The sequence below is a fragment of the Neolamprologus multifasciatus genome, chromosome 10 (genome assembly GCF_963576455.1).
Source record: "Neolamprologus multifasciatus chromosome 10, fNeoMul1.2, whole genome shotgun sequence".
Taxonomy (NCBI): Eukaryota; Metazoa; Chordata; class Actinopteri; order Cichliformes; family Cichlidae; genus Neolamprologus; species Neolamprologus multifasciatus.
The window spans coordinates 27,704,265-27,728,342 of NC_140448.1; the positions used below are offsets into that span (position 1 = coordinate 27,704,265).

General features: G+C 40.9%; 1 protein-coding gene and 1 long non-coding RNA gene across 4 annotated transcripts in view; both read right to left on the reverse strand.

Annotated features, from left to right (window-relative positions):
- Nucleotides 1-24,078, reverse strand: part of doc2b (double C2-like domains, beta) — a 190,640-nt gene that overhangs the window by 139,222 nt on the left and 27,340 nt on the right. The gene's annotated exons all lie outside the window — the stretch shown is intronic.
- On the reverse strand, nt 195-22,120 carry LOC146510431 (uncharacterized). 2 transcript variants are annotated; one of them, XR_014876313.1, is made up of 2 exons: nt 16,380-22,120; nt 195-12,540 (listed from the first exon to the last, which is right to left on the reverse strand). It is a non-coding gene; the product is annotated as an uncharacterized LOC146510431 (long non-coding RNA). The 2 variants fall into 2 exon arrangements; XR_014876314.1 differs by having other exon boundaries at nt 16,376-22,120.

Genomic DNA, 24,078 nt, shown 5'->3' on the forward strand with positions numbered 1-24,078 from the left:
TAGTAGTAACCTCTAATCTTGAACATTGCCTTCAGGGTTAGGTCTGAACCATGTGTGAAGGTTCTCAGTCATGCAGGTCATTGTAGTGTCAGGAGCTTGGAGAGAAAAGTGTCTGGACTAAAAATCCTCCAATTTTAATATGTAGCCTACTGAAATGTGTTATTATTATTATTATTATTTTATTTATTTTTGGGAACTAAAAAGACATATCTCAGACATGCACTATGAAAACTGTCTGAACCTTTTGTGTTGACTGTCACATGTATTTTATCTATAGCTTATAGCACACTTAAACAACAGACCCAGTTGTCATTTAAAGACAGGCACCTTTAAATTACACGTTTCTTAAAAACACAAATCATTCATTTAACGGTCACTGAAATACAAATTGACGATGATTCACGACACACTCCCCAACATAAGCTGCCTTTGTAAGTTCAAAGTATCGGTATTGGTGTCAGCAATACTAGCTCTGAATTTACTCGATATTGGATCCATAACAGAATATGCATCATCGCACAGCCCTAGCGATACATAGTAGAAGTGAACTGGCTACAATTAAATCCTGCTATGAAATGCAAACCCCGCTTCACACGTTCTTTTTATTTCTGGAAAACTTTGGTGCGTCCCTTTGAACTTTCAGTCCACTAAAAGCTTCTTTTTCAAACTGTCTGAATCTGCATTTTAATCCTCTTAACAGATCATGGTTTTGTTTCTTCAGAAATGGACTGTTCCTGAGCAGTCCTCCTATTAAACACTTTGCTGTACACACTGCTCGTTAACAGCTTAGCTAAATGGAAATCACATAAGTCTAGCAAGTGAGGAAAACAGTCTTTATATAGCCCATTTCATGCTTGGTGGAAGCACAGCATGCTGTACAAAACATAAGCTACCACAGAGTTACATAGATGATGTAAAACTAAATCAGAAGATGCATATAAAGATAAATCTGTTAAACAAATAACAACCAATCATCATAAAAAATGATTGGTTGTTAAAAAAGACAACAGCAGGATGGAAAAGACATTAATTACAAGATAAAATGAGTACAAGATACAATAATTAGGATTAATTGTCCAGTAAAATCAATAAAAAACAAAATAATAAAGAAAAAATAAAACTAAAAGTAAGAACTGGACCACCAAAAGACTCGGCAGCAACGGGAATGTTTTTACTTTGTGTTGAAACTTCGTTGCACACTTAATATCCCATTTTGTTCAGCACTGTGGAGCAGAAAAGGTCAAATCAGCTTCGCCAGTATCTGTGGAGACTTGAGTGTTAACCAGGTGGTTCAGAGCTTAAAACCATGCCAGAGTGCGCCTGGGCATGCAGGATCTTAAAGAGGAGCATTAAAAATTTAAAATCAATTATAAAAATAGCTGGAAGTCAATGTAATGACCTCAGAACACGTGTTAGACGGTCACATTTAGTTTCTTTTCTGCTCTTTTAACTAAAACTCTGGCAGCTGCACTCTGGAGTAGCTGCAGCCGGTTAATAATTAAGTGACAATGTGACTCACTACCAGTAACATTCTGCAACACAACTATACAACTTTTATAGCCATCCTCCTTCTTATAATGTGTGGTCTATCTCACCACAGCACAGATCTATCTTGTTGATGCACATTTTAAGACAGCAGAGAAAGGCTGACTTACAGGTCTGCAACCACATCAGCTAGATAATTGTTTCACATTTTAAATGAGGATTGGTCGGCCAAAAAGCCAAAGCTGGCCCACTGCGGCGCCTTGTGTTTTCCTTTGAGATGACTATCTTCAGAAAAGAGTGAAAAGCCTCTGTTTCATTCAAAATAAATGATGTAATTTTCTGCCATTATGCCAGCGTGAAGATCACCCGCAGGCTAGTTACTGCATCATTGTGTTTTAACAGCTAGCAGCTACCAGGCCTAAAATAAAACAAAAACACTGCATGCTGTTGTAATTAGTAAATCTGTCCTAACCAGCTGTGAGCGTCAGACATGCCTTCTTTCACCAACAAGTGTGAAATATTTTAGATCATTCCTGCTCTGAAAAAAGTACAATTAAAAAGGTTTGTATGCTTCTAGGGTTTGCAAAGATTGCATTTTGATCTCATTCCCAGGGTGCCAGATATTTTCATTCTGTCACGAGTAAGGATGGGTACCGGTATCCGGTGCCATAATGGCATCAGTTCTGTCATAAACGGTAGTAACCAGACCGAAAAGCAGCGCACATTTCGGTGCTTTTTTTCCCCTGAGATGTCATACACTTTGGATTCTACCCAATCATTTTTCCTTTACAAGGATAGTAGGCGGGTCCAGGTACGTACGTTCTTTTAGAGCAGAGCTACAGATTAAAAACGCCCAAGGCTAAGCGGTCAAAAGTCTGGCTGTACTTCACAGCAAAAGATGCAAACTCAGCAGCCTGCAACAAGTGCTTTAAGCCCCACGCCGGGAGCAAAAAGGAGGAGATCATGTTTAATAGGTTATAACACAGGGTGAGAAATACAAGTCCAGACATGTGTGGTATCCACAGAAACCTCTGAATCGCAGCTAAAATCTTATATAAACCATTTCTACAACCACCAAACTCAACGAAAACAAGCCATGATTAAACGAGCAGTTATGTAAATGCGCACAAGTCCGCTAAACAAACAAGGCGAACCAGAAATTCTCCAGACTGTAACCGGCTAAAGACAGGCTGGTTATCTTCCAGGGCTATCACTGACTCCAAACACCAAGTTTCACCAGGATCAGACCAAAATTCACTGAATGAGCCGCAAAAGAAGACCACAAAAACACACAGCGGCGCAAATGCGCTAAGACAGAAATTGGCTTACTGTCCAGATTTCCTCCATTATTTTCGCTGGTAGCCGGTAGCCACGTGATTATCAGCAGTTACCACGCCTACCTAGCCGCATCAGAGCCGTTTTCCGTCAACAACCTCCATTTTAGACCCACCTATAGACACGTGACTGGGCACACGTCACATGCAGTAAATTTGGGCCCACGTGGGTTTTGGCCTTGGAACGTCTGATTGGTTGAAGTAACGTGAACGTGGCATCATTACTGTGATTCTATTGGCTCAAACAATTAAAAAGAGGTGTCAATCATGAAAATTGACCAAAAGAAACCAAAGTTACAGTTTAAAGGGCCAGAGGCCAATTAAGCGCTCCATGAGCACGGCAGAAAAGGCCCATTACCATGTAAATGTGTGGTTAATTCTTCAAAAATGTAGTTTTAAAAAAAGCATTTTTAGGCATGTTAATAAAATTAATTAATTTTTGCTCTTAAAGACCTAAAAAAAATCAACTGGCATGGTGTTCAATTATGTGCCAAAATTGGACATTTTTGTACAACGTCTGGATATTCATGTATTGACAGGGCTGTAATTTTTCACTGTTTCACTTTAAAAACGTAAATCTTTGCACAGAGGATGTTTATATGTTGGTTACTGAATTTCTGTAATGAAATGTGAACTGGGGCATATTTTTAAAAGGGTTATGTGCTAAAATTTAAAAAAAAAAAAAAAAAAAGGCGAGGATAAAATCTACTTACTTTTTCTGTGTTCCAGTCTCAGTAACTTTGACACAGTAATATCTGCTTCAATATTTACACCTCTGATGAAATGTCACAAATGTTAGCTTCATTTTGATACCAAGATTGTAAGCACAGAGTTTGTAATTGCAGAGAAATAATCAATTAAATTTGGACATTGCATTTTTGAGCAGGAAGCTCAGAAACCCCTTTGGGGCTTAAGGGGTTAAGGTGATGGTAAATAAATGGAAAATGGCCTGTATTTGTATAGCGCTTTTACTAGTCCCGCCTAGGGACCCCAACGCGCTTTACACACCCAGTCATCCACCCATTCACACACACATTCACACACTGGTGGAGGCAAGCTACAGTTGTAGCCACAGCTGCCCTGGTGCAGACTGACAGAAGCGAGGCTGCCATATCTCGCCATCGGCCCTTCTGGGGCACCACTGTGTTCTGATACTGTGCAAAGGAGGTAACACCTCAAATCTGATGAAACACCTGGCGATGCATAGCGTTTTTTTAAAAGCCGAGAAAGGCACTGTACTTGATAGCTTGCTGCAAGACCTCACACTGAGCACATCTACTTCAGGTGTGGTAAATCTCCATTAGCGAGTTAGCGCGGATCGCCCCGTGCGTGGGGCTGGACGGTTCTTATTATTTTGCAGAAAAAAAGAGACTGCTAAAAATAAAAACATAAGAGGTTTTTGGACAAAGTTTGTGTTCTCCATTCTATAAGCACCGGTTCAAGCACCGTTTAAGCACTGGCACCGTTTCAAAAGTACCGATTTGGCACTGGTATCGGATAAAACCTAAAAGATACCAATCCCTAGTCACGAGTTGTCTTTTCAGGATGTAAAGGCTTTATTTGATGGGAGATGTGTTTTAACCAAAAACTTCTATCTTTTCCCAAATATCCAAATATTTGTGGATGTCCAAACATAACCAGCCAGTGAAAAGAAAGGGCAAACAAAGCAAACCACATGATGGGAGCTTTTTTTTAATGTTCAGACGATTCAAATTTAGATGCTGTCACTTCTTTGCTGAGCAGTATTTGAACTTGTGGAGGTGGTTTGCACATTTTCCAGTCCAATGGACAGTCAGTGAATGCAAAAACCCACATCACCTATTTAAAAAGCTTCAAGTAAAAATAGTTTCAAAGCAAATCGAAATCACGTGACTGTCACGGTCAGAAGGTCCACAGGACAAAAAAAAATCTGATATCTGGAAACTGCCCACAAAATGTATGATGTGGGAGTGTAGATTCAGGAAGCAGAGCGTTGTTTGTGTGCGTGTCTTTGTAGGTATCCTTTGACAGCTCTGTTGCATGTTCCAGCAATTGAATTTGAAGAGGAGCAAAGATTCATGAACGAATGAAGCTCCAAAGTGTATCAGCACTGCAGCGGTAACGACAAAATGCCAAACATCGCTTTCACATCTCGACTGTGTTCTACCCCGAGCCAGCCATCCAGCGGATTAAAGATTAGCAGGCTGATAGGAGTAGGTCGCACGGTGTATTAGGTGGGTGTTAGTTTCTCCTGATGGGGGAATAAAATTGCCTCCAGATCGATAACCTGCTGTCAGACATGCCTTGAGTGATTTTGCGCTTATCCGCAGGTTGAATAGCAAAACATGTCATGGTACACTGAGCAGGCCGCTGGATGCATGCTTTTAATTGGGAGGCAAATTAAGGGAGGAGGGCGATAAAACGTATGCTCAGAGGACAAGCTTATCTTTGTGTGACCTTGTCGTTCTCTGCAACGTGATCGCAAGAGCAAGAGTGAATGTGTTTTTGATGTTAAAACGGGCATTTGTGTGTGATGACAGAAGATACTCAAAATGTGACAAAAACTCAAAAGTTCATTTGAAATGGCTGTTTTGTTGTGTCAGAGTAGCTTTCAGTGATTTAACATTAGCGAATCCATCAAGGTGTCAGTACTGCTTTGCAATTCTTGCGTTTACAGGCCAGTTGCAGTTTACATGCACATCTAATTTAATTGTAAGCTACCAAACTGAGTTAAGTCCAGAACCACTGCACAGTTCATCCTTGAAATTTAAAAAACTCCAAGATAGAACTCCTTAGGCCATCACTATGACTGGCAAGAAGGTATAAAACCATCATGACTTAAAAACGACTTAGCAGTTAAAAGTCCGGATATATTCAGAGACAGAAATTATTGCTCCAGTCCATTTAGTTATTGTGTGGGGAAAACCTTGTATCATCATATTTATACAGTGGAACGAAATCAGTAATGGACAGAATAGAAGTAAACTTCTAGAAGACCATTTAAATGCATGGGAAACCCCAGTTTTCCCAGTATATAGGTTTAATTTTGTCATCTATCACATGTTTGCCAAAAAACCTTTTCTTGACTGGAATCTTTTCGTCCCTAAACTTAACCAGTGATATAAAGTGAAAAAAGAGCAAAGGATACAAACTAACAAGTGAAAATGAAGCTCATCACAGAGGGCTTTGTCTCACTTTAAAAGATGACTGGTATCTCTCAGTGTCCAACACTGTCAAAAGTGACAGGTCAAGACCAAAAGAGTTTTTGTGTATCTGCAGCCACAGAAGTATGTGACAGTGTTTGATGTCCTGGATTGAGAAAGCGACACTGAAATGATCAAAGTGAAGTCAGCACTGTAACATAACTCAGTTTGTCATCACACAGCATGGCTGTATTCCTGGCCTTTGGAATTATCATTAACTTGACTTCAAAGACTTTAGGAAGAAGAAGACAAAGTATGAGTGGACTGGAGGGTGAGCAACTACACAGAGTTGCAACAACTTAGAACAAAAGAGCTGGACCACCTCCATATCAGACCTCTAGGAGCTGCTCGGGCATTGTAACCCATGCTATGAAGCTCCTGGAGCACAGTTTATGTGCTGATATTAATGCCAGAGGAGGTTTGGATCGAAAGGAGCCAGGTGAGATGGTTCGGGCATCTGAACCATGCACCTCCTGGGTGAGGAGTTCCGGGCATGTCCCACCAGGTGGAGGCCCCGGGGCAGGCCCAGGACATGCTGGAGAGATTATATCTCTCGGCTGGCCTGGAAACGCCTTGGTGTTCCCCCAGATAAGCTAGAGGAGGTGGCTGGGGAGAGGGAGGTCTGGGCTTCTCTGCTTAGGCTGCTGCCCCCGCGACCCAGCCCCGGATAAAGCGGAAGAAGATGGATGGATGGTTTGGACCTGTGCAGTTATTGAGTTGCTGTGGTTCCTCAGCACTTCTTGAAAATACCAGTTACAGCTGATCATAGGATATAATAACATGGGGGCATCCTATTACAATAACACGCTTAAATTCAATACAGTTGAGTCTGATTTATATAGCACCACATCACAAACTGTCACCTCAAGGCACTCAAGGTATATTAAAGACCCTACAATATTACAGGCTGAGAGAAAACCTCAACAATCACCTGTGAGTAACCAGTTTGTGACAGTAGGAAGGAAAAACTCCCCTTCAACATGAAGAAACCGGCAGAACCGCGCACAGAGAGGGGAAGCCATCTGCTGTGACCAGTTAGGGGTGAGGGGAATGAGCAGAGAGCAGAAACAGACAGGACGAAAGACACATGGGAGAGAGCCGGAGCTTTAAATTAATTATTAATGATTAAATGGTGTATAAACAGAGAGTGAATAAGAGGTGCATCAGCTTCTAGCAGCCTAGGTCTATTACAGTGTGACTAAAGGATGGTTCAGGGTCACCTGATCCGCCCATAACTATGTTTCGGGCTCTTTAGGACGATCCACTCTTTCCAACTGCATACTGCATGGCTAGGTGCTTGATTTTATACACCTGTGGCCACGGGACAGGAAACAGCTCAATTCAAACACTAACAGGTGTGTACCTGTATTTACTTCACTCTGGTGCTGTATTTATTCATCCTGAAACTCACTCATATTTTTCACCGTGTTGTAGCCATTTACATTTTCTGTAAGAAATAACACGGAGAGAATGCACAGGGCGAAGCATCAAAATGTAGTGGAAAATGTAGCCAGAAGCGCATCAACAACGTCCACCGTTGCATAATAAGTATCCCGGTGTAAGTGCAGTCAGATTGCACTGACACCATGTTTGTCTTTTCTTACATAATTATTGTTTTTCCTTTCCATGACCTCATAGTGTCTTCCACTGTGATCAATGAAAAGTGTTTAGGAAAAATACAGAGGAGCTCATTTCTTTGACTGTTCGACCATATAGGCAGAATACATATCACGAGCGAGCGCACACAGCCACACTCAGCATGCACAGCAACAGGAGCTTGTAATTAGTTAACCTAAATGGAGTGCATGCAGCCATTATCTGTGTTATTAGTTACACCTGTGGTTTTCCTGCGATGACATGTCAAAATGCCTTCTAGCACATGGGCTTATTAGCATCTGTGCTGCTAACTGGAACTTACAAGCCAAGGGACGATGTGCCACTGTTGACTAGCTGCTAATTAGCCATCTAGGCTGCTAATGGATGTTAGGAGTGCTCTTTCCCCTGGTGGATATGCCTTTTGAGGCTCATTCATTCAGCCAAAATGCAACATAAATCTCGTGTCTGTGCTCAAACAGAGTCATCAGCCTATAAAGCTACTATAATGTCACCTGGGGCTCAAAGTCTGTGGATCTTTTTTATGTTGACTGACCGTTTTTCATTCTTTCTGTCACAACAGTTTAAAGTAGTTTCAGTTGGCTCTACATAGCAGCATTTATACATTTTTACTGTGAGATGATTTAGTCTTCGTGTAGTGCCTCTATGTGTTGCTTTGGAGGAAAAAAAGAATTTAGAAATAAAAGAAACGGAGTAAATATCCCAGCTTGTGTGATCGGCCTTATTTGTTAAAACCATCCATTCCTTTTAGTCTGGTTATAGCTGTGTAGGTGTTTTTAAAGGCCTGCAATAGTCTGTAATAATCAGTATAATGGAAATTCTGATTACATTGTAATATTAACTAAAAATGGAGGCTCTGCATTGTTGATACTGTCTAATCTGAGGCTGTTAAAAACACTGAGACAGCCTCGCAGACTGTATCCACTGATTTGTTTTAAATAGTTCCAGCAAAGTAGTTGGAATAGAAGTAGGCAGATAAGAAGACAATAAAGACAAAACACCTGTTGTGTTTCAGGAAAGCACAGGTGGATAAAGACATATTCAGCAGAGATTTTACAGATGTAGATTTAATAAAATTCTGACCCTGAGCATTTTGAGTTTTGCCAATCTTACACCAGTTTTCTTCATTTTCTTGGTGTTTACATAATCCTTTAGCGATATATTAAAATAACAGATGGCACATCGGGCTTTGATGTATACAGACAGTGGATGAGAGTGGTCTCTCTGTGGTTCATGATCACGTCTGTATGTTACACAGATGACAATTCGGTGAAGTCGGATGGAATACGGAAACACTGGGCTTGTCTAAAAAGGACTTTGTCTTCGCTGATGAGGCAGGTAATTGCACCAGATGTTCTCATAGCAATTGTCGCTTTCGCATTCTTTCAATCAGATTTATGAAGCCGTGAATACACACAGTTGCATTTTATGAATCTCTGCCTTTGTTGGTGTGGGTGCAAATTCACTGGCCCGATATCAATTTGCATATTGATAATTATGTCTGCTTCACTGCTCATTAGACCTGTCAGTGAAAGGAATGGCAAGGAAGTCCCAGAGCTTCACTTATAAGATGGACTGACAATAAAATTTGATGTCATTAAAATCATAGTTTGACTCCACCCGGCCAGATTAGTGTTGTTATTATGAAAGTTGATTACCTCCTCTACCCCTCCTCAATATTGAACCTTAACAGCAGCTACGACTTAATCAGAAAACCAAATAAGACTTTATTTAGAGAACTGTGAATCTGGCTCTGGCCTAACCTTCAGATGAGACCATCACCATAATCTGTGTCGAGATTCAAAATCAGTTACTGATGCAGCATTTATTGTTGTGATACTTATGACACTTTAAAGCAGGGAATTCCAGAGTCGTGGAGCAGAGCAGCTGAAAGCCCGGCTCCCCATGGTTGCAAGACGGGGGGAAGGGACGGAGAGTGAAAGGGAAGAAGAAGATCTGAGACAACGAGATGGGGCGGTGATCTTAACCAGGTCAGAGAGATATGGAGGAGAGAGATGATGAATAGCCTTAAATGTGAACAAGCGTATTTTGAAATTGATACGATATTTGACCGGGAGCCAATGAAGCTGCTGCAGGACAGGAGTGATGTGGTGGGCAGAAGGGGTCCTGGTGATAATACGGGCAGCAGAGTTCTGGACGCGTTGGAGCTTGTGGGTGGATTTTTGAGTAAGACCAAAAAGAAGTGAATTACAATAATCAATCCGGGAGGTAACAAGGCTATGGACAAGAATGGCAGTGGCATGTGGGGTGAGAAAAGGACGGAGATGATTAATGTTGCGTAATTGAAAATATGCAGACCGAGTAATATTATTAATGTGTGAATTGAAAGATAGAGTACTGTCGAGGATGACACCCAAACTTTTCATAGAGGAAGAAACGAAGACCGGTGAGTTATCGATAGCAATAGAGAAACTGTTGGTTCTGGATAGTGTTGATTTAGTGCCTACCAAGAGGAGCTCGGATTTATTACTATTGAGTTTGAGAAAATTAGAAGAGAACCATGAATTTAGTTCAGCTAAGCAGAGGGTGAGGGAGGATGGGGGTAGAACAGAATCAGGTGTGTTGACCCAGGGTGAGATCTAAAACCTGCAGGGACACCGGCCCTCGTAGACTGAGATTGGGGACCCCTGCTTTAAAGGGTGACAATAGTATGAAAGAATTCATTATAGTTGTGACAAATAAATAATATCTTGCAGCATGTCAGTATAGGATGGGTGGCAAGTGGTTATCAATCAAGCATCACTAAAACTGACTTTCCAAGTAACTGAGCTATGGCCACCCCTAGCAACCACTGGTCACTAGGGAAAAATCCAAGTCTGTTGGAGAATGGCTGCTTGAGCTTGAAGGCAGTCACTAGTTCAAACTGGTTGCAATAAGGTATGTGATGCTGCAAGGAAAGCCTCTTCGCGTTGGTTTCTAGCAGGTTGGCAGCGGTCACCTATTGTTTGCATCGGAGACTAGCCAAGCGGCAGCAAAACTGTGAAAGGTGAAAAGCAAACTGAGACCACTTGGCTTCAAAGTAAAAGTTCAGCCTCATCGCTGAGACCAACACATTTCAAAAGGCAAAACTTTTATCCCCTTAAGTGGAGAACATATTTCCCCGGGGGGTGAGATCACTGGGGATAACTCACCAGCCTCTAGGCCTGCATGACTGAGACTTTCAATCAATTACGCAGACAGACCACTTGCCTAAGAGGTGAGGAATACACACTTTTTCCTTGCATCTAGGTACGCTAGGGATCACTGATTGACCTCTAGGCCTGTGAGATCTAGTTAGCTGCTCTTTTAGGCCATCTCACTAATGCGTTTTTGTTTGAAAACGCATCTTTTTCTCTCCGTTTTGGCCGTCCGTCCACACTGAGACGGCTGTGATGTGATGCAGTCATGTGACCAACTAAACTAAGATAGCGGAGGGGATTACACAGCAGTTGTTTTGTTTGCTCTCAATTTTGACAGCCCTATTGAAGATTAATATCAGTTTGTACATCCAGATAGCTTTTCCTCAAATTCTTTTCCCTCAAACTTTGTACTTTTGTTATACTCGCAACAACAACTCCGCCTCATTGTTAGTCCATTTAAAAAACTCGTTTTTTTCCTCGACATTTTGCAGCAATGTTTCAAAGAGCAGGAAAGTAAATAAACGGCAGACAGAAATGAGGCGTTTCAACGTGGACGCACAACTCTGTGAAAATGACTGAAAACAACAGTGTGGACGTGGAGCGTTTTCAGACGAAAGCGCCGTTTTCAAGTTTATCCAGGGTTGTGTGGACGTAGGCTTCCTAACTAACTTCAATGTTTTTATTAGATTATAGTGGTGAAAATACACCCATGTCATGTCCAAGTTAAGTGTTACTGATTTTTGTTGTGCTGTATGTGTGCTTTTATGTGGAATGCAGTCATTTACATGCATTCCATTGTCTAAACATTAACATTATTAATGTTTAGAGCAGAATCATGCTAACAGGGCAAAGAGCGTAAATATCAAGGCGCGTAAGAAACAGATCAAATACTAATAGTGAGGATTACATAAAAATGAAACAAGAGCTTTTAGAAGCAACAATTGTGTATATGTGTAGCACAAATGACTATAGTCAGAATCCTAGAAGCACGTCACCTCTCATCAGCCATCCTGACACACCTGCAGATGCTTATGTGAGAAGCAATATCCAAATTCACTGCATTTGCAGGCTCTCCAATCAGCTCTGATAAAACTGCTCAACATGGTTGCTCACTTTCCCCCCAAATAAGGTTTCAACGCCCCCCACCCAGAAGAACAGCAGAGATTCCACCATCCCTGCTGTTGTAAAATTCTCCCACAGCTTATAATTCAAGTTTCTCTGCGTGCCATGTCTGTCACTTGTAATGTGTCTGCCAACATTAGCAAGCATACTACTGTTAACTGACATGACTGACAGCTTCAAGTATCACTTTCACTTGTCTCTGAAGAATGGACAGCATGTGCTGAGCATGTTCCCCAGACACCTTCTCATCTAGACTTGTTCAGCTTTGTTTTCTCCAGTGTTGCAGCAACGTCTTGCACCACAAACTCCTTCTGCTAACTTAAGATAACTTGAGGTGGTGCGTTGCTCCCTCTGCTACAATAATCTCAATCTGCACTGTGTGTTATGCTGTTATTTCCTAATCTTGTAGAGCGGTATGGACATATGAGGGGTGAGAGGAAAACCTCAAGTTTCTGGGACTTTTAGCTGTTCCTCCAGTTGAAACTCTGAGATTACTTTGACAAATTCTAGGCTTGCCTGAGTCATTTTCCCACTAAATATGGGACGCATATGTATCCAAGCCTGTGGTGAAATTTGCAGGTGTGTCTTTCTGTCCCACCTCATTTAGTGCTGCTGTGACTCACTCCTCAGGTGCATGCTTGCCGTTCTTTGTCATCCCACCATCTAGTTCACCAAAAAGGAAATTACAAGGAAGGCACCTTAAAAAAAGATAACAGGTCCTCTTTAAAAATGTTAGCTACAATGCAACAACAAGGTTTATACAGTAAACATGGCTTTTAGCGACACTTTGCACATTGCTGTGTAGCCCGCAGAGATAATTACACAAGTAATTCATGTCACTGATTGCTGGCTTTTCAAAAACATGTTTACACCTGGTCTGAGTGCACCCTCCTGCTTCCATGGATGTTACAACCAAAAGCAGTGACGTCTTGGTCCTCGTGAACACACAGATTATTCAAACAGTTATCAGACTTGTTTGTACAAGGACGTGAAAAGCTTTTCCCCTGCTGTTTTCGACTTACCTGGACAACTGCTTAAAAGCAGGGACCTGAAGACAGGTAGTCCTGACAAACACTGTACTGCAATTTCGCTACATTTCCTGACTGTCTGACACTGCGATTACTACAGCTCTTTTCTGTTTAAAATGGGTTATTTTTTCCCCTAAATCAGGGTTTGTACAGCTGTGCTTATCAAACTCCAGCTCTTTGCCCTTTTTGCACAAAATCTTCCTTTTGACTTTTTTTGTACTTATTTTGTCCTCCATACAAAGCTCTCAACATTATAGTTGTATTTCCATCTTAAGCGTATATACGCGCAGAATAGTTTTCTATATGAGATCGCTGCAAAAAGTGCAGCCTTACCTAATGTCCACCCTACTGTTACTCATTTTATATTAAGATTTATAAATCTAGTTGGTATTGGTATGGTGAGTATCCTTCAGTAATAGTAATAAATCACAAAGCAATAGTACATTCTTGTAGTTGTAAAAAGCATGACAGTGTATTAAGTAATCCAAAGTATTCACTGAGTAACGTGACTTAAAGTAACCTTCCCAACACTGGTTCATAACTACACATTGATAGTGGATGGCTTTGGCACCTGTGATTCCCGTGTAAAGGCCTCTGTGAATGCAAACTTACACAACCCCATCTTGTTAATGGGCAACTGGATTTGGAGACCAGGGTATAACTTAGTCTCTTACTGGGTTCCTCAACCACTCATCAGTTACTGAACTCCCATTCTGAGTGCTTTGTATTGTGCAGAATTTGAAAGTGGAGCTTTCAAGCAAGCAATGGATCTGACTGACAAAACAGGGCGCACTGCATGCTCCCACAGTAGCTACTTGTCAGTCATAAGTTCAGCTCTGTTTTTGACTCTACTAAGGACCAAAAAATGAACACCATGTTGTTTCCAGTAAGTCTTGAAACTAGTGATTGAGACCACTAGCTTGTCAGGAAAGTGTTTACTGTGGTCATAGATCAGGCCTACTCTTCCTCCTAAGCCACTGTTCACTTACCATCTGTGGTTTAAATGTTGTGGCTTAATAGCCCAACGGTACTCTCCACTGATGGGAGTATGGACGGTAAAATGTCAGGGTCTAAATATATAATTTGACTGACTGAAACAATGCAAACAAACATGACCACAAGTGCTATACTGACAGACCAGCCACATCTCTCCATCACGCCGCAAAGAACCCATCAACCTGGATGACTCCGTCTCTCAGAGCCCCTTCAGAGAGGCTCTCATGTTGAAAAAGCTATAGCCCTCAGGTGAGATCCTCAGGCAAAATTAATGTGGACGAGGGTTCTTCACACTGATTATTTGATTGGCCCTTGCCCATCTAAGTTTGGCTGCAGATAATTGGACGTATCTTCTACAATGCTGCTACACTGGGTCTTGGGAGCAAATGGAAATGGAATGACGCACATGCAGCAATAAAATGTCAAGGATAGAAAGTCATTCATGAGTTTATTGAAAATATAATTACAGTAGTAATTATATTTTGTGAATAAGGGCTGGCTAATCCAAAATTTATAGCTAGACAGACAGACAGACAGACAGATCGATAGATATGAAGACACTCATGATTACCTGCCATCATTGTCACGGTAAGTAAGCTTATCTTATTGGTCAGTGCAGGATTTTTTTTTTCTAAGACTGCATCAATTACTGAGATAAAACCAGATAAAAAAAGCTGATTTTCTTTTGAAAATTAGTGTTTCATTTTCTCGCTGACCTGCTCCCCCGCTATTTTAACAAAAGCAGGAGCTGCGTAAATGACTTCTAACTGAACAATGAGATGAACCCAATCAATAGCAAGGCTAAACATCTTGATGTTTTTTTCCTCCAACCTCTTATAAACATTCTGCAAAGCACATACCTCCGAACAACAGGCTGTGTTTTCTCCTCAAGGACCCTTTTAAAGAAAACGTAAAAGGGGAGTCTTTTCATCTGTCGTGCTTTCCTGTTAAAAAAAATGTATAGCAGCGAGAGATTCTGGACAAATGAAACCATAGAAATACCCTTTCCTGCGATCGTTTGATTGGCCCTTGACCTCCTGTTTTTACTGTCAATCATTGAACCTCAATTTGTACATACTGCCACAATCCTAAAAAGGAAATCTGGTTTCTGTTCCCAAGCTCACACAAGCTATTCCCTGAAGAAATGCTGTTCTCTTAGCCCTCCAATCATCCAAACCAACACTACCTCAGTACCAACCTACACTGCTTTCATCTGCTCACAAAACTGAAATCACAAGTGACAACGAGCAAAGAAAAAATGTGAAATGTGAAAATCAAAGCACTTCAACTCGTTGAAACGGATTGTTTCTAAATTAATTAACTCTTAAGCATGCAAATGAAACACCTAATAAGTGGTCACTTGGGGTTTTTCCTTTTATTTTTTTCCACAGTAGCTACAATGATTGCAGGTAATCTGCAAATTCTAAAGCCTGGAAGCTGCAGATGAAAAAGAAAATCAACAAAATAAATGAGAGGATTTAAATTCAGTGTCTCGTTGACACTTGAATGACAAAACATATTACACACAGCAAAAACACCACAAAAAGGTCTAGTGCAGTGACTCTAATTAGTGAAGGTGAAGCCTAGCAGACACTAATCAGTCACATTTTCCCGTTTGTGGACACTTGTCAGTTAACGAGGACACACCGACAACCCCAGTAGTGAGGATGATGAGATAAATAAAGCTTCAGCTCCACTAGAGTTGTTATAAATGTGGAAATTATCCATAGGGGCTGAAAATGATTGTTATGCCAGGCTGTAAACATGATTTTGAATCAAATGACTCGCATTTTGAGTCAGCCTCCAGTGGTGGCTAGCAGAGCTAACATGCTAACATTAGCTTACTAGCTTCAGCTTTCAGCTCTGGAGGTTGTCGCTTGGGCTAACATAGTTATCCATTTAGCAGACCAGTGCTAGAGTGTGTAGAGACAACCAGTGGCTGCTCTCTGCATGCTACAGGCACTGCTGCCACACTCTAACAGCATGTACTTTCCAAACAGTCGCTAATTTAGCTGTAAAGTGTCTAGCTAGGGATTTCTTGTGTGCGCTTATGTATACAGTCAGTGTTGGGAAGGTTACTTTTAAAATGTATTCCATTACAGAATACAGAATACATGCCCCAAAATGTATTCTGTAACGTATTCCGTTACGTTACTCAATGAGAGTAACATATTCTGAATACTTTGGATTACTTAATATATTATCATGCTGTTTACAACCACATGAATGTACTATTGCTGTGATTTATTACTGTTACTGAAGGTCCGCGGCTCCGAACCGTAGTAAAGGGACCTCTGGCTAATATGGTGGGTTCTGTGTCAGCTAGTAGCCGAAAACTAGCTTTACTTTGTTGTCTGGGTCAACTTTGCTTGCGAGAGACAGAGAGAGGCGTTGAAAGGCTGCTCCAACGGAACTTATTGTTTTTGGAGGAGGAAAACACGAACACAGTGTACAGTCGAGTCTTAATAGCTTACTTACAACTGGGCTCCTCAGGCACTCTTCTTTTGCTCGATGACAGCTCCTACATTTCCTTTTTCTCCCTCCCTCGCTCACAGACACATAACGTGTATGCCAGTCCATTCTCCCTGCAGCACGGACTACACTGCCCATCAGGCTACATTCTTTAAAGCTATGCCTGTAGCATTCTGCCTATTAGCTTAGCACACCACCAACAACAAAAAGGCGCTCTCTCACCCAGGAAACGCACAGAGAGAAAGCGTCACCCTGTAACCATGGCAACCGTAACGCTGCCGCCTGGAACAACGTAGCTGTCAAACAAAACCCAAACAGGCCTGACCCTCCACAATATGAAACAGGGAAGTACCGCCGTGTAATCCATTTATTTCAACAAAGTAACTGTATTCTGAATACCGCATTTTTAAACGGTAACTGTAACGCAATACAGTTACTCATATTTTGTATTTTAAATACGTAACGGCGGTACATGTATTCCGTTACTCCCCAACACTGTGTATACATAAAGAACCTATTTCAAGTTTTGTCTAATTTAACCCTGTAATGCCACGTGTATCTTTACGTGATGTCTATTACTTTGACATCAGAGTTTTTGAGACATTTATAACATGAGTGTGACGTTTTTTATCCTAACTCCCTTATATGTTTTTGTGTAAGATAAACTGCGAGCAATCTTTTTGCACAAACTCCAGATGTATTAAATTGATATTTAATTTCTTTTAATTTTTTAATTTGTTAGTAGGTTCAACAAGAAAATTGAATTTTCTAGCTATAAATTTATGGTTCAGGCCTTAAAGGGTTAATACAAAGTATAAGTCGGTACCTTTATTAGTGTACCATAAAGTAAAGAGTGACCAAAAACTATACACAGTGATGATGCAGCTCTATAGGCCACTAAAACCTCTCACTGTGTCTGGTAAGAGGCATTTCAGGGCAAACCAATAATATTTCCTTAAATTTTTTTTAGACACCAGACACTTTATATCTTCTTGAAAGTCGGCTCTTTAAATTATGTTACATCCATACGTGGCTCATTTAAAAGTTCTCTCTGTGCTCCTCATTTTTCTAGAAACATGTACAACTGAAGGCAGCATCTCAATAAATGTAGAAATCCCAGCTTGAGCATGTTACCTCCACCACCACCTGTTGGTCTTTAAACAAGGTTGGCGTGTTTGATTGGTGGTCCTGAGCATGCTCAGGTGATGCATTACCTGTGTGATGAAATGAGGCGTATACTTATGCTAGTATAGAATAAAGGACTCCATGATAATACTTTACTTTGTGTTAGAGCTTTTATTCTGTTCACAGGCCTATTTCATCACACACCTCGCAGCACACGTGCAGCATGTCTCACTCTGTAACAGTTACAGAGTGACACATAACTTATAGCATGATAAACTGATGACGATGATGTTAGTATACAGTAAGGTTTAAAAGGCCTCTCTGGCCTCATCGCTGTCTATGGTAACGATCAGTGTAGAACTGACAGCACAGCAGTACTGAATCCTCTGGCTAGCAATGAACTACTGCTCAGCTCACAGTTTGAGACGCTTGATTGTACCAGAATTTGAGGGTGCTCAGATGCGCCAATATATCATCACTGATAGCTTGAAACTGCTTCCTTTGGAGACATCAGAGAGTTAATTAATCATCTCAATTTCTAACCCAGACAGATGGCTGTGTTCTCTGTACCTTTAACATTTTAGTCAGGAGGTAAAGATGCATGGCACATAGCACAATAAAGAAGATTTATTGAGATAAAAGGAGGATTTTTGTGGCACACTGTTTTGACGAATAAGTCTGTTTCATAATTACAGGGTTTTGGCCCTGTCAAAGGGGCTTTAGGTTTGGTAACACTGGAAGGTTTGTTGGTCTTTAGACCAGTCCACTAGTTCAAACTGGATTAGCTGGATTGATCGTCATGACTTGGACCGTTCCTTTAGTGCAGGGGTCGGCAACTCCAGGCCTCGAGAGCCGGTGTCCTGCAGGTTTTAGATGTGTCCTTGATCCAACACAGCTGATTTAAATGGCTAAATTAGCTCCTCAGCATGTCTTGAAGTTCTCCAGAGGCCTGGTAATGAACTAATCATTTGATTCAGGTGTGGTGACCCAGGGTGAGATCTAAAACCTGCAGGACACCAGCTCTCGAGGACTAACGTTCCCTAACTCTGCTTTAGTGCCATGGATTGGTTGACAGCTTTGATATTTTGTAACACATCAAATAAAGTGGGTTCTGAACACATGCAGTTCGTGGGGTTAGGTTAACTGGTGATTCTACATTGACTGTAGGTGTGAATGGTTGTCTATCACTGTGTGTTAGCCTGCGACAGACTGGTGACCTTTCGAGGGTGTACCCAGAGGTGTGCCTCTGTGACAGCTGGGATATGACCCTGAATTGGATACATGGAAAGACATGGATAGATGGATCAAATAACATCTGGAACACTTGTTGTGAAAACTCACATCCATGCTCCCCTTGGGATGCACTGCAACCACACTGATTATCCCTTTAACCTTTAATCAAGCAGCATCACTAGCTCAAAGTCTTATTTCAGCTGGGTCCACTTTAGTCAAAGGAAAATTTCTGTCTGCAGCAATTTATGTTTCATGGTATGGGTCTGCACCAAGATTTTAGAGTAACTAAGAACTTTTAGAGTTCTTAAGTTACTCTAAAAGTAACTTAAGAACTCAAAACGTAAACTGAAAACGCTGGGTCAGAGAGCCAGGATCGTGACATTCAGAGGCAAGAAGTGCAGCAGCAAGACCTAAAGTGCATAAAAAGCATGCATCGAAGATAACAGATATGCCTATGATTAAATCAGACACTCTATAAAAATGAGGTGCTGGAAAGCAAACAATTTTGCCATCAGCCTAATGGATAGGATACAATGTAAGTAGGCCTAATTAGTATTAGCATCCTGCCATGCTAAACTAAACACAATAAAATATAGAGTCAGGGCACTTACAGGACACAGACTTGAATCTGTAGCCTTCTCATTCAGTAAAGATGATGGCAGGAGTATAATTTTAAGTATGTTGTTATCTGTACATTAGCATTCAGTATAGCTGCATAGATAGCAAAGGTTATCGCTATGAGCCACATGACACGTTGGTGGGGCTGCTGTTCACAGAAAATAACACATTTTTTAACAAAAAGCTGTATTGAATCAACACAAAGTACATTCACAGTGACAAAGTAATGTAAAGGGTTTTCATTAGTTATAGTTAAGTATTTTTTTCTATATAGTTTAGTGAATATTGCCAATAAGAAACAGAAACAGGAGTGAAGGTTTTGTTCCCTTACAAGGGTTTAAGTACAACGGTATTAGAAGAACCAATTAAAGACTCATTTTAGCTCATTTGGTCCAAAATGTGCATAAAACTTAAAGTAACGAGTACGGAATGTTAAATATTGATGCACTGTGCAGTTTGTTTTTTCAATAGGGAATGTAAGAAAACATAAATGTACAGCAATGAAAGGTCAGGGAGGTGGTGTTGGTGGGGGTTCTATACATGCTGTTTTTGTTGTTGTTGTTTTTTTATCCTGGTAACAACTGAAATTAAAGCTTTTCAAGAAGGCTTTAAAGTGGCATGACATGTTTCAATATGAGGGAAGTCTTTTAAGATCCGTGGACACAGTTATGATAAATTAACATCATAATTGTAAATTCCCAAAACTGTGCTTCTAAGATAAACAAAACTTCCCATTATGTCAGAATGTAGCCCATGGTTGATTTATTTATTTATTTATTTGATTGAAACTAACTTTTTTAATGATTTTAAGGCTGTTTTCTCTGGTTTTTGTTTTTTACATTTATTTGATTAAAGTGGAGCCCATTTTGCAACACGGCATTTGGTTCATGTGGGGGAACAACTTTGGAGCAGCATCCACCTTTCAAGAAACAAACCCACCTCTGTCCAGATGTGTCCCTCAAAGATTCAGTTGCCTTTGCTGTCTGAGGATCAGCAAGATGCCTGCCATCATTTTCCTCAGAGAACACAGCACCTGTTGATGATGTGACTTTAAAAAAAAGCCTCATCTGGTACCAAAGATGGCTAAGAACAGAATTTATTTTAAACACCTTGTCATCCTGTTGCTATACCAACCACCAGATTAGATTTTATACTGGGAACCATCCAATGTGATCCTTAACCAGAGGTTTAAGGAAGAGAAGCAGGTGTGTGAGCGTGCATACCGTGTGCGCAGAGATGTGAAAAATAAAGGGAGGCTGTTGTTTTAGTTGTTTTCTGATTAAATAGAGGGGGATAAAGAGGTTTGAGTGTGCGGCGAGGAGGAGACAGACGGATTACATTATGTTAGCCAGCAGGAGTCTGTGGTCAGACACCGTGTTGTATGAGCCAGCAGGAAAATGCCTGCTGAGTGTTTCTGCAGGGCTGTACTAGATTTTCTCCATAGATACACCTACTGAATTCTATTTTCTTCTTCACGTGTGTTGTCTGTAATAAAAATGTCTTCCATATGGAATCTAATTGCTTGCTTTTAGGTTTATTTTTAATGCACGGTATGCCTGTGGCTGTAGGGTTCTTCCAAAGAAATATGAATGGCTTTCACAGATTCTACCCATTTTTTGCAGAAGTAAACATTTTTGCAGATTCTCCTGCAAGAAGGTCGGGGTGCTGTCTGGTTTTCTATCTTAGTTTCACATCTTCTCAGAAGACTATTTTAGTCAGTCAGGTAATCTCCTGAGTTCACATTGGATGTTAGCCCTAAAAACCTGGTGGTTGGTGACCGCACAGTGACAGCAGAGCTGTTGGGGTGAAAAGATGGGGACATGACTCATGATTACTAATGCTTCTTCACTTCACTTGTAATAAATTAAGACATGGAAGGCCTTTTTTATTGGCAGTGAGCAGGATAGGCTGCAAGTGGGAAGGGTGGAAGAAAAGCAAATAAATAATAGATTTTCTTAGTCTTAAATCTGGGTGTGGAAGCCAATTACAGTGAGCCTCAGGATTAATTGAAAATAACCGGTCAGGCTTAATGTAAGAAGAAAAAAAAAAGGCGCTTTAGCCCATGAAAAATGAGCATGAGCAACAAAATATATGCAAGGGCTCATTAGAATTTTCAGCACTTCAATTCCAATTATTAGCACAATTCATCTTCCAGAAAGTGAGAAATCAGGAGGGGATTGCACAAAGAAAAGATTATTCTTTCACTCTGAACAAGAGAGCAAATGAGAGACAGCCAAGAAGAGAGAAAAAATAACCTCTAATTGCTTTTATCCTCCGGATCCATTTTGTACATTCGTGAGAGCAGGCGAGCAGTGTGCTGTTTGACTCGTGGTGCCTCTCACCGAGTCTACAGAGTGAAGATGAAGCTGTCACTGCCACACCTTATTGAATCTCCACTAAACAGACGCCGTCAGCCGCAAGATACGATCTCTGACAGCACGTAGAGCAGAGGGCAACGGTGGATACACTGGCCTCGCTTCCTGAAGTGAAGCTGCATTTGTGCGATATAATTTACAGGGTTTCAGTGACATGCTTACACAGATTTCACTGTATTTCGAGTATCTAGCATTAGCACTGGAAAATCAAGTCAAAGATTATTTCTACATCACGTTTGAAGCAATATCACCTCAGCAAAGTGCTGCACAGGATATATCTGAAATTAACAATAAATGTGCACTAAAACACAATAAAAACACAAACCTTGATTTAACAAAATCAAATGAAACAACGGTAGAAGTAAATGAGCTCTGTTTTCACAATAAAAGCCAGGATATCCTATAAAGCTGGCAAGCATGAGTTGTTGTTGTTGTTTTAAACAGGGATTTAAAATGATTGAGTGACTGCGAAGCTCTCACGTGAAAGGGTGAGGTTGTTCCAAATTTTAGGGGACGCCACCAAAAAGGCTCTGTCGCCTCGGCTTTGCAATATCTGCAATATCTCTAAAATGATAAACATCCCATTTCAGTGTAAAGCTGAAAAACTAGTTCATGCATTTATTACTTCTAGACTCAACTATTATAATTCATTATTATTGGGTTGTCCTAAAAGCCTCTATCTGATCCAGCCAGAGTACTGACAGGGAGCAGAAAGAGAGAGCCTTTCTGTCCCATATTGGCTTCCCTTCATCGGCTCCCTGTTAAATGTAGACTCAAATTTAAAATCCTCCTCCTGACATACAAGGTCTTGAATAATCAGGCCCCATCTTATCTTGAAGACCTCACTGCACTGTATCACCCCAATAGAGCACGTTGCTCTCAGACTGCGGGCTTACTTGTGGGTCCTTTAAAAGTAAAATGGGAGGCAGAGCCTTCAGCTTTCAGGCCCCTCTTCTGTGGAACCAGCTCCCAGTTTGGCTTCAAGAGACAGACACCCTCTGTATTTTTAAGATAAGGCTTCGAACTTTGCTTTTTTTTTGACAAAGCGTATAGTTAGGGGTGGATCAGGCGACCCTAAATCCTTCTTTAGTCACACTGTAATAGGCCGAGGCTGCCTGCGGCGCCCCATTATGCACTGTTTCTTCTTTACTCACCTTTTTTGCTGAGTGTGTTTATACAACACTCTGCATTTAATCATTGGTTATCATTAATCTCTGTCTCTCCTGAAAGTGTATCTTTTGTCCCGTCTTCCTCCCCTCTGATAGGCTGATAGGCGCCCCTCCCTGAGCCTGGTTCTGACAAAGGTTACTTCCTGTTAAATGAAATGGACTACAAGCCGGTGTAGAGAGGTGAGTACAGGTGTGATATAAACATGCTATTTCTTTACTGTCAAAAGTTGCATTTTGTACAACCTGCAGGAAACAAAGTAACAACTGATCCAGGCCAAACATTCAGTCATGTGGAGCGAGGCAGGCCTTCACTTTACTGAGGAGCTCGTCGAGATGAGCCTTCAAGAGCTAATCTGTTTAAAAGTGACAAAATAAAGTGTACTTCAGAATGTGTTGCTATTTCTCCAAATATTAAATCAATATGTCTTCTCATTGATCTGTTCGGAGACTTACTGGTCACTTTAATTGCTTTTCTTTTCAATCATTACAATTGCCAACTTTACACAAGTTACACAAATAAAGTGGGTATTTCTAAAAGTTGCAGCACAGTTTACTTTCTAGTGACATGCACAAAAAAATGCTTTTCAACGGATCAGGGCCAAACATTGTGCAGCCCCCCCCTCATGCTGTCAAAAGACTTCTGACTCACTGAGGCAGGAATAATAGACCTCTGGCAATTTTTTGTGGCACCGGTGTCTGGCACTAACACGCTGGCAGCCGATTCGTTCAGTTCTGAGGCTTGTAGTCTCAAGAGATCCATCTGGCTTTGGTGCAGTCTGTAGCCCCTCGATGAGATTGTGTTCTGGGGAGTTCGTATATCGGATGCACACCTTTGGCTCTTTGCTGTCTTTCTCAAACCTTTGCTGAGCAATCTTTATGGCGTGGCAGGGCTTGGGGCAGTGGCTACCATGGGGTTGGTGAATGGTAATTAGAAGATGTATCTTGACATTTACATTTCGAGGTCTGAGTGAATTCCCTTAATCTTAGTCTTGAGAGCTTAAAAATAGTAAGCTGCTGAACTTTGGAATTGCCAACTTAGAGAAGACTAGTTTTTCAAGCTCTAAACACATGGACTGCTATACATGCCAATTCAATTGTTATTGTATGCTACATTACATTACAGATGTTATATTCTATCTCACAACACAATTTTTAACGTCATTCATGTCAAGCTGCAGAGCTTGT